Genomic DNA, 9,247 nt, shown 5'->3' with positions numbered 1-9,247 from the left:
TATCGTGACGTCGTCATGCCGATGCGCGCATTGATGCAGATGCTACTGTATCGATAAATGCTCTGACGGCTGTCTTGAAAATGAAACTTCACCTATGGTGCAGTGCACGATAATGCCAATAGGTGGCAGCATAGGCAAAAACAGCACACGGCTCAATTAAAAACAAACAAGGAATAAACACCAGAAAAACTGGCGGAGTTATTGCACGTGAAATACTTGTCCCGCAGTCTGAATTCAGCCGCTCAACGTGCACTCGAGTCGGCCACCGTTTCTTACTTACTATCCACTGAGGTGTGGAAGAATGCCAAGGAGTTGTGAACCTTAACTGAAGCGCTACTATACACACACACACATACACCCTGGTCTCTCTCTATTGTGTGCTATGTTTATTAGGTTTTCTCAGTAGATCGCTTCAGGGGACTCTTAAACATCCACTGAAATGTTTTGGACCGGCTCACGTGACAATGTCATTGTCATTTCAACATTACATATTCATGTTCTATAGTTAACCAACTAATCTTTCCAAGCTATTGCCCGACACAGATCAGTTGTCCAAATAAAACACAAGCCACAACACAGCCCAATGATAGACATTCAATTTTGAATACAGCTTATGTGGATAAAGCAGCAATATGTAAGAAAGAGATTAAGTAAGAACATGTCATACATAACCATGAAAGGTCATATGGGAAACCCCCCTCCCTTATGACCATAGATTGATCGAATAATTGATCGAACCACTGACATACATGTACCCTTCCACTAACAGTAAATACAGAACTTGAAGGAATTTTAAAGAAAGATCTTGAAATTGTTGAGACCAAATTAAGTTATCGAAAAGATTATAAATGTGTTCTGAACTGTTCTGAGTCTTCCCCTTTCTCCTCTGGACTGCCTGGTTTCGCCTGGTTTACCGTAGACGCGGCGTCCCGGACATCTCGGCAGCCAGGCAGTCGGGCAGAAAGAGCGGGAGCCTTTATTGATATGCTAATGCTGTCGTTCATTAGCACTCTTAAATTAGCTGGGTTGCTGTTGTGGCCTGCTGGCTTACAGAAGCCACCAATACCAGACCGCTTATAAACTGACAAGAGACGTCGTTCTCACACAGCCTGGGACCGAGAGAGCGAGGCAGAGCCATCATGAACATGTATTACTGAAGAGCCAGGGTGGAGGAGGACCAGCATTTGGGGAAAGGAGGACAAATGAATATTGGAACACTAAATACCGGGGAGGGGCTTGTGACAATAAGTGGGTCATTTTTTGGGGATTATAGTTTTGACTTAATTTTCTCTCATTCACTAATGAAGACACCCAGTCACATCCTTCCCTGTTTGATCTGCTGCAGAACTGTATCACTTTGCTCTTTAACTAGGGCCTACGATATTTGATTACAGAAACGTTCCGCTGTCAAATACTTTCATTTAAAATCCCAGATTTAATCAAACAGGGAAATCATCTCCATCGAGGTGAGTTGAAATGAAAAGCTGCAGTGTGGTGGCTATCAAGGTTGGAAAGCACACTCTTAGACAAGGTTTTGTATTTCACAATGATTTATGACCTTTTCTTGCACTCTATTGAGTTATTGATGGCCTGTCTAGTCTGATCACACACTGTGTGTAAATTTAAATGAGGGCAAAGTCATGAAAAAATTTGCCCGGTGCTACACACACCAGGACTGAAAGTGATCTGGAACATTGTGAATTTTAGATGATGATGTAATTGGACCACCTAGCGACAATGATGGTTATTTGTCAAAAGTTCACATGAAGTTAGTGAACGTACGAGTCACAAGAGGCAATCTGACTTCCTTTGTAACAGCAAAATGGTTAGGTACTACTTTAACTGTAAAACAAAAGAAACTCCTGACATCGAGGCTTCACTACAATGACACATTGTCACCAAGAGTTTTTGGTTTACCACTTATCGTTCGAGGGTTGAAGGATCAACTGGAGCCAATCCCAGCAAACATTGTGATAGAGGCATGGTACACTGTGGACAGGTTTCCAGCACATTGTAGGGTCAACTTATAGAAATAAATGACAATTCTCTCTCGAGTCTCCCATTAACGTAACCTGTATCTGTGTGTTTTTAGACCTAGGGCTAGGCAGCAATACCCACTCTGAACTGGGATTCAAACCAGAAACCTTGCTGTAAGGCGACAGTGCAAACCACAGGACCACTATGCTCTCCATATACAGATAGCGATTAATGAAATTTATCTCATAACCCAAAGAAGTTTGTTCGGAGTTTGATGGGGATTTGCCCTGAGGCAAAAATGAGCCACTGGTCTCCACTAAACCACAATTCCTCCTCCCTGTGTTATTGTATGCAGGTTTTAAAATAACCTTGAAGTTCCCATCACACACAACATATACAGTAGCAGGTAAACGTGACCAGCTTCATGACTTTTTGCCTGAAGCCCACAACCCAACCTGGGAATTTATGTGAAATACATGACCCGAGTTTGTAAATAGTAATTTCAAATTTCAAATTTCAAGTCTCAGCCCCACTGGATTACCTGACTTCCTTTTAAGGATGTTTTAAATTTAAATACATGCAATCTTCCGTTTAAGAAGACAATATTCTAGCATTGAGACATTAGTGATTAGTGACTGGTGTGTTTGTGGGATAACTCAGTATTGGTGGATGTTGTTGCACATGTAACAGCATGTGCAGTTTAATGTCACAGCTCTTTCAGTTATTCATTCATCCTCAGAGCGCCTTTCCCAGGAATCAATAACTTGTGTCATTTCAGGCCCTTTCACTCCATCTGCCCTCCAGTAACACCAGCCTTCCACACCTTCCAGCCACCTGACTCTGCCTTGCTCACCTACTCACCTCTTCCATCAATCCAACCATTATATCACTTTGAGGGTTGTGGGGCAGGATTCTAGCCAATCCCAGCTGATATTGGGCAAGTGGTGTGGTTTTCATACCTGATTTTAACATCTGTCTGAGAGATCCACTCGGAGGTGGATAGCTTTAAATTAATCTGTTCACATCTGGTATTAGAATGCATCCTGAATGTGTCTCATGTCACCACTTGTGATGGGATCTCACTTCCAAGCTCTATTTACAAAAGAATCAGATACGATACAAAATTATGTTGTTTTTCCCCGGTATGAGTTTACAGTTGTGTTCATTGACATTGTTTTGGCTTTCTGTGTGAGGGAGAGGGAATGGAGCCAGGAGGGACTGAATGAATGAATGCACAGCATGCAGCTCAGCCATGATGAAGAATTTTTAAACCCATTTAAATCATAATGTCATGGTCAGTTTTGATCTTGTAAAGTTGGCCACAACAAAATCAACAAGTGGGATACTGAGAAGTGTAAAACAACGTTTCATTTTATGTGAAGCTGTGTTGGCTCAGAGGACGTCAGATGAGTAGGAGGTAATTTATTGGTTGCCCTAGACACGTTTGTGTTCACACATTGATAGGAATGTGGCCACATGCCCCGGTCCAACACTAAATGTGGTCTTAGTGACAGATCTCAGGAAGCATCTAAATACATTACATTTGTATTCAGTGCTAACCACATTAGGTTGGTTCACTCAGGATGGATTTTACTATCAGGTCTGGACAGGGTTACAGAGACAAATTACCTTAACACGCGCATCTATGGGCAAGGTATCAATGGCTACATGTCTTTGGAGTCTGGGAGGAAGCCACATTTCACGTTCCTCATTCTTCATTTATATTCCTTTGTATATTCTAGTCAATTTTCACAGACACTGCACTGTGCACTCGCAGTCATAGATTACCAGCCTCGCTTACCTGTTCTCCCGCCTCTTGTGACCTCTTGCTTGTTTTTTCGACTTTGGCCTTTAGTCTTCTCCTTCGCCCTTTTTTTCCTCTGCTTCTCCTGCCTACCTGCTCCATGTCTTCCCTCACCGTTTATCCTCACCTGCTTTTCTCTGCCTAGCCTAAATAAAGGTCAACTGTTTTTAGCTTTTTAAATCGATGGTCTCTGAACCACACATTGGAGTCTTACAATTGTGAGGTATGATGGATTAATATTGTGGCTCACACAACTTAGGCAGCTGCTTTGTTGGGGCCACTGATGTATCTGTTTACATTGTGTTCAAACTATGGCAGTCAATTATAATCTGTATTCCATTACACCGCAAACAATTCATTCTGATTTCATGCAGTTTTCAACAAAAACAGCAGGCTACAGTAAAGTTGGTGCCTTGCTGACAAGTTCTGCGAAGCATTACCTGCAGCTCTTCATCTCAAGGCTCACTGCGGCTGTCGCTTCTTACTCCATTACACCCTGTAATATTAAAAACTATCGACTGTCAAAACAATGCCAAAATGTACTACTGTCTATTTTGGAAAGTGTATTTTTTAATGAACAGTCGCTGTCAGCGCCAACGTCTGAGACGAATTCTCTTGATTCCTGTGACAGCTTCACAATAAAAGCTAACCAGCTGAATGCTTTTAATGTGGACGAGAAAAGTGTTGGGTTTGAACGAGTAGTAGCTGGGACAAAAAAAAAATTGGGATAAACTTACAAGCGACTGTGTGTGAAGGCAGTTTGAATCCGAAGGGAAACACTCCGAAACAGTTATATCACTAACAATGTGTCTGATGGTGCAGGAACCACAAGAAGTCAGATGATCAAATGGGTTCTAAACTCAACCCTGCAAGACAGTCAAACCCATCTGGAATAGAAAAGTGAGCAGCTACTGTCTGTTGTAAACATCCTGCACAGATTGAAAAATTACTTATTTGTTTAACTTTAACATACTGCACTAAATTGACAAGAATTATATATATATATATATATATATATATATATATATATATATTTAATGTTAAAAGAAGAATTTTTAGAAGGCTGTTTATTCTAATGTTAAAACCTGAAATGGGAGTTATCAATTGAGCTATTTGGATATGATATATATGTCGAAATACACAAATATAAAGTACAAGCTTATAGAATCTTACTGTGCCACTACATTTTGTTATATATTATGTACAATTTATTTTATTACTATTATTTGTCTTGCCTAATATTATTATTTTGCACTTTCACATGTTTCTTGTCTGCTCCCCCCACCCACTCTCTGCGCCCCAGACACACCCACTTTTGTTTACAGCAAATAGGTATTGATTTAAGTTTTTTAGTTGGTCGATGCTGTCTCACTGAGTTACTTATACTGCGAGATATGGACACTTCAAGGGGAACTGCAGCAAATCCGGTCATCTTTTTACAAAAACACCCCAACAAGAAAAAAAGAGACTAAGGACCGACCCAATTTACACATTCAGCAGCAAGTGATGAGGATGAGCTTACAGCCAGGGCTTCTCCTGATCTTTCTATAAAAAAACAGAGTTAACTAACAGGATGTGATTTAAGTAACGTTTTTTACTGCTTCCCCTGTTTTTGCTGTTTTAAACTGAGGACAACAACAGGGGTGCAAGACCTAAAATATCTCTCTGAAGAATGCAAATGGCAAAGTTGCCACAGTCGCTTAGACACAATGAGGCTATATTTGCGGCAGGCGTAGCAATCCTCAGCAGCTACAGGATTGACATATTGTGTGCTGCCACTAGTTCATAATGTGTGTGTGTGTGTGTGAGTGTATGTGTGTTTGTACCTTTGCTCCTCAAAGCAGCCAGAAGGGGACAGACAAGCTGGAAGCTTAGCAGCATAGTAGGGCAAAAAATAAACAACAAACAGTGTTACACTTACACAACATTCATCAGAATGTCAACAAAACGCAGACAAAAGCCCCAAGCAAACATTTTCCAAATGCTCCTGTCAGTATCTGAAAGGGTGAGACAGGAGCCTCCTCTCTGCAGCTGACGTTCCCCTCTCTGACCTCTGCAGACCTGATTAATCAATCACAGGCATCGAGATGCTTCAGAAAGGCTCAACAAGCAGACCATAGATTGATTCCCCTGGTACTCAGGTAGTCCACTCTAACACTTCTTTTAAAGAAAATATATTATGCTTTTTCAATTTCCTTTCCTCTGGTGTGTTGTATGGATTTTATGTGAAAGTAAAGGTCGACTAAGTTTAAAAGCCATAAGTCCATTATAAAGGGAGCTCCTCTTCCCCACACTGCTCCTGAAACACTGGTCAGGATACTTGCCGATACCTTTTGAGGTCACAGGATATCTCAACCGCCCACATTTGTTTTTTGCACACCTGAGGCCGGATGCAAGGACTAACTTTATTTAACTGGTACTGCGAAAGGAGGCTAGGTTTAACCCGTGGTCTGCTGTCATGACAACTTACTGTATAAGCTGTTAGTCTGTATAAGCTGTATGAGCACTGCCCCACTCTGCACTATCCAGTAGAAAAAATGCTGCACATTAGCAGGGGCTAATCAACATCGGAGCGAGGATGTGAGGGGCTGTAACCTAAGACGGGCTTCTAAGAGATCGTCTGAGTTTGATATCCCTCCGATAACGTTCTCTGTGCGTCTCAGTTTTTTTGCCACAAGACACTTTATCAATAGCATCGTGATCAATAATACTGTGTCGGTGCAGTTCACGGGAGATAGCCAACTGTCACTAAACGGCTGGATGCATGTGCTTTGTTTTAACTGTTCTCAAGGTCTTCAAAATTGAATATGATTGCAGTAAAAAAAAAAAAATACTTGGTCTATATTTGAATATGTGTAGTGGCAGGTCTACATCTATAGGATTGATTACATTAAAGCCCATGAGAACATGAGTGAAATTATGTATGCAACATCTATATTCAGGTATTTGATCGGAACATATTTTAACTGACACTATAACTTTATTTTGTCCATAAACATTTTCTTCTCTTTACTGTGATATTTAAAGCAAGTTATGAGATACGATTTTGTTAAATGCTCAATAGTTTCCTACTAAGCTGTACATGAGACAGAAAAGTGAACTAAATACATTATTTACAAACTGCAAAATACAGCTATCAATCAGAGCTGTTGTAATTTATGTTTTAGTTATTTTAGTTTTAGGCAAACAGAAATATCGTGAACTTTATTTGTTTTTTTCTCCTGAGATGATTTTATTAGGATTGTAACCTGCTGCATCTACACCTGCACTTTTTTACACTTTTTTAGATGCTCTGTTGAAAAACTAAAAAGAAATATTTCAAATCGTGTGTTTATTTCCATGAACTCTCTTTGACATGTGAGACCTACCAATAAACATCTTGACACATTGACAGTGAATATGGTTCAGTTGTTGTTCTACTCATATGACCCTAGACGTCATGTTTGGATAGATAAACACAGAGGTGACACTTTACATGAGTGGGTTAGGAATCATAACTGAACTATTGACGCATTAGAGATTCATGGAAACATGCATTATACAATATGCAACTTACATGTTTCCTTTTGTTTAACTTGTTTAGCTTTCGGTCTTTGTATGAGATCTGTGTTAAATGTATAACCCCAATGATTTGCTGCAGGTGAACTTCACATTGTGGCTGCAGCTTAAATTAAAGTTAAAATAGTTAACAGAACAGCTTCACACATAGACAGTATAAGTGCCTCAGTGCTTTTTGAAAGGTTTTCTATATTAATTACCAGTGAGTAACAAGTTAATTTCAGAAACGTGTTGCATATGTAGACTATAATTCAATTGTCCTCATTGTTTTCATATATCGTGTACTTACATGTCAATCCTATGACATACTGAGATTCTACAGTACAAGAATATACTCAGTCAGTAATGTGTTTATTTTGTCTTTAATCTCCTGACCGTGCTCGCTGTCACTGTTTCACATTTCACAGTTGAACTTGAAACTCTTCATATCGGCTCAAAATAAATGCGCGCTCCTCTTCTATGAAACATAGTGCACAAGTTAGCGCTGCCAAAAATGCCAGCTTTATGCACTCAGACATGGATGCTCACATACACCGAGTCAGCTACTGTAAGATGGACTCAACACACCAACATCTTAACCAGCTTACTGTTTGAACCAGGGTTTGTAAACCTGAACTTTCTTTTTTAACCCAGAGTTAAATTAGAGTAGGTTGAACCTGCCTCATAGTACGGGCCCCTGGCTTGATGTTAGCAGATGTTAGCGACCACCAGAAGAAGGTAGGGACATACAGTATCTTCAGTTGTGTACCTGAGTGTCATCAGGTGTTTTGGCCTTTTAATCACAAGCACCCTCTTCTAAGGCAGGCCCACCACAGGTTGACCAGACCCGGTTGCATATCCCTAGCATCTAGGGGCCAATTTAGGATCTTTCCTCCTGATCCAGAGCCATTGTCTGCAGTGTTCTGCAGCGTGTGATGTTTCTTTTATGGTCTGGACAGGACTTGTACATGAGTCCCTGCAGTCAACCTCCTCAGGGCAAACTATCGCTTTCCAGCCTTTTCCTCTCATTCGCTTCATCAAAATTATCCTCCTTAGGGGACTGTCAATTCTACGAAATAGACAATGCGCAGAGTGTTAGTGATAATATGTGATGGGACTGTAAGCTTTGTTTGAGAGAGTATTTGTGTTGCTGTTGTTTATTATGGGTTGTAGTGAGGATGAGGAATATGAATGTGCATCTTCTGTTATTTAAGTGTTATGTGGATCCCAAGAAGAATTGAATCTAATTAAAAGTAAACTAATACCCCCTTCACAAGACTTAGATTTTAGCACAATATATTGTAAGGACTGATTTATAATTAGTTCCCTTTAATCTGTTTGTAGTGACTGTTTGCCTATTCAGTTCAGTAAAATAAAAATGTATATAAATAGTGCCAAATCATAACTGACAATATCTGAAGGAACTATTATAGAGAAACCTAACAATTCCCACAATGAGCAAATACTTTGGACTATTGAACTTATCAATTATCAGCTACCCAATATCAGAGGCTTATTTATCATGAGAATGAAGCACACCTGAAGAAGACGAGCCTGTCTCTCATGGAAGCTGCGGCTGAGACTGATGAAAGTGGAGCCAATCTGACCCTCAGACGTCCTGCCAGGGCCACTCTGCATGGGACTTTGAAAGATTCTGTCAAATCCAAAACATCCCAGTTCTACAGCATCAGTGAAAAGCCGACAGTTTATTTTCTCTTATGTCTTGTGTATATTTTTTTGTGTTTGTTGTCAACTCTCTCATCTCACTGTCACAGACATATCTTATCTTTGTATTGGCTTTCACTCTGTTGTGGACATGCTGTGAGAGCATACAGCACGTCATTTAGCACGACAGGCTTTTTTTCCTCCGTCGAGCTTCTCTCGCTTTCTTCCTCCGCTTCCTCCCCACTCCTCCTCGAGGCCACTCGG

This window comes from Platichthys flesus, chromosome 1, assembly GCF_949316205.1.
Source record: "Platichthys flesus chromosome 1, fPlaFle2.1, whole genome shotgun sequence".
Lineage (NCBI taxonomy): Eukaryota > Metazoa > Chordata > Actinopteri > Pleuronectiformes > Pleuronectidae > Platichthys > Platichthys flesus.
Note: the sequence above shows the minus strand (reverse complement) of the source record.